The sequence below is a fragment of the Diadema antillarum genome, unplaced genomic scaffold, assembly GCF_040938485.1.
Source record: "Diadema antillarum isolate AM-2024a unplaced genomic scaffold, OU_Dant_1.0 seq00000719_RagTag, whole genome shotgun sequence".
Lineage (NCBI taxonomy): Eukaryota > Metazoa > Echinodermata > Echinoidea > Diadematoida > Diadematidae > Diadema > Diadema antillarum.
The window spans coordinates 799,503-801,965 of record NW_027271623.1 but is presented as its reverse complement, the minus strand read 5'-3'; the positions used below and the strand labels follow the sequence as shown (position 1 = coordinate 801,965).

The 2,463-nt window shown below is 35.4% G+C and overlaps 1 long non-coding RNA gene across 1 annotated transcript; it reads left to right on the top strand.

The window, feature by feature from the left end:
- The first annotated feature begins 236 nt into the window (after positions 1-236).
- Positions 237-2,463, top strand: LOC139738039 (uncharacterized). Its single transcript, XR_011711413.1, has 3 exons — positions 237-607; positions 1,866-1,928; positions 2,401-2,463. It is a non-coding gene; the product is annotated as an uncharacterized lncRNA (long non-coding RNA).

Genomic DNA, 2,463 nt, shown 5'->3' with positions numbered 1-2,463 from the left:
CATTTCAATCATTTATTGTCCATCACATGCTTTTTACAAACAAAAATATACATAACAATTTCATAAACTTAAGACATAAAAAGGCATCTTTTTGCCAATATTATGAATTATAAATAAGTCTCATATATATTTATAAATATCTTGCTTCAACTTCAATATTCAAACATTCAACCTTTTAATGTATCTTTATATAATTAGTATAAACTGTGAATACAACAAAACTGGTATGAGTGGTTTATTTCGTTGCTTTGAGGGTACAATATACAAAATCCTGCAAATCGACGTTCTTCTTTTTGGTTGTTGTTGTTTTTGTACATGTTAGTCCTTAGATTCTAGTTTATGTTAATAACGTTGATTAAATTTCACTCTTTTCTTTAACTGCTAGTTTCAGTAGGCTTTTGTGATCATCCCGGTCCTGTGTCTAACGGTTATTGGGACTCCAATATAACGAGCTTTGGGTCTGAAATAACTCTCACCTGTGACCCGGGTTTCATCCTCATTGGCAACCCAACACTGCAGTGTGTGGGACTACCTGCATGGTCGACGTACTTCCCGGTTTGGAACGCGTCAGTCCCGTCTTGCCAGGCAGTCGAAAATGCAACAGACGGTCCGTACCACAAATACAGTATATCTTGCATTATCATTGTGTAACTAGAAGCAAACTCTTCTAAACTGTAAGAATGTATAACCGACATGAGGAGATGCAGCCTCGTACAGGGTGTCATCAACAAAATAAATTTGAACTGAACTAAACTGCATCATGATTTCATCATCTGACAGCAGCTAATCCTTACTCCGCGTCTCCCCGTTAAAAAAAGAAAATGAATTAAAATTAAAAGGTAAAATGAAAATGGACAGGCCTAAAGTCACTTGAAATTCTAGGTTACATACCAAAATATACGATATCGAATACGATTAGTGTATGCGATTAGTGTACATCGATTGACACTTCACCTCCTACAGGATATGGTTTCGTTCACTTAAAGGGATCGTACAGTTCTGGTTGAGACCTAATTTCAGGTTTCTAACATTTTTAGGTGAGATAATGAGAAATCTCATATGAAATATGAAAGAGCATGCAATTTTATGAGGAATTCAACGTTTATTTGATAAAAATTGGTTTTGAAATGGCTGAGATATCCAAAAAAGAACGATTCTAATAAAGTGTGGGACCCACACTTTGTAACGATCGCTTTGTTTTACTTTGTTTTTGGATGTTTCAGTTATTCCAAACCCGATTTTCATCAAATAAACTTTGAATTCCTCTTAACATGGTATGCTCTGTGCTATATCATAAGTGTTTTCTTGGTATCTTGCAAAAATTCGAAAGCATATTTCTCATCTCAACCAAAACTGTACTATCCCTTTAATACTTGATTGACATATCAATAGCTTAAAGAGAGCATCCGCATGATTTCTATTCAATTAGATTCAGCTGTCATATTTCAAACATATGCACTAGCGCCTACAAGGGAATGAATGGTATTATATCCTTGTTAAGTATGACCGTGACTTTCTTGAAATTGAAATGTCACCTCAAAGGAGCTTATCTCTCTCTCATAATACCCTGTCGCAATTAAGATGTGATATTTGACCAATGCGATGACTCATTAATCAGTATCGATAAGTCCTTATCTGGTTTTTAATGTCAATAAAGTGTTAAGGCATCTCCTGTCCTAAACCAGGAAGTTCCAAAGTAGAAGGAAATGTACAATGAGCAGTTTTTATCCTCGTTCAAAATCCCCGAGGGATGTATCCTTATGTTTCATGTTAGAATACACTCTCTTGGAAGAGATGTTTGTCTTGGTTTTGTTACACTATTTCCATTGTAACAACTTATTATGTGTTTGTGTGTCTTGTTACAGATAGTGAGTGGCACAATGCCAGAATCAGCACAACGCCGTCGCTAATTACAGATTTCATTTCAAGTGAGTACTGAAAAACGCACACTGTCTGAAATAAAATGTTATACATCATCATTGAATAGTATTATACACGTGTAGATTTCTAAACAGTGCTTCTTACAACAATTGAACCTGTGTCCACGTCCTATTATAATCAGGACTTTGTTAAATTGTTTGTCTGTATAAATTAATTTGTAAATAATTTAATTAGCCGAAACTAAATCGAACATGCGATCTGCAATAGGCAATGGCTTGACACACCATAGTTAATGTAGCAAACGACAAGTGCAGATTCTTGCTTCACGTTTCCGTACCTATAAACTGACGGCATAAAAGCTCACTGGATTTTTGTTATGTAGCTATATGCAGGTGTGAAGACTTCTGGACTAGAAAGGGACTTAACTCTATACTGATGACAAAGATTCAATGATGTGTCTGCATTGCCTGTGTGCGTACTACCACTAACTTGTTTTTTTTTTTTTTTTTCTTTGCATAGGCGAACGGCAGTCAATTGATGAATTGACGACATTACAAGAAACGATTATGATGACTTCTGCCG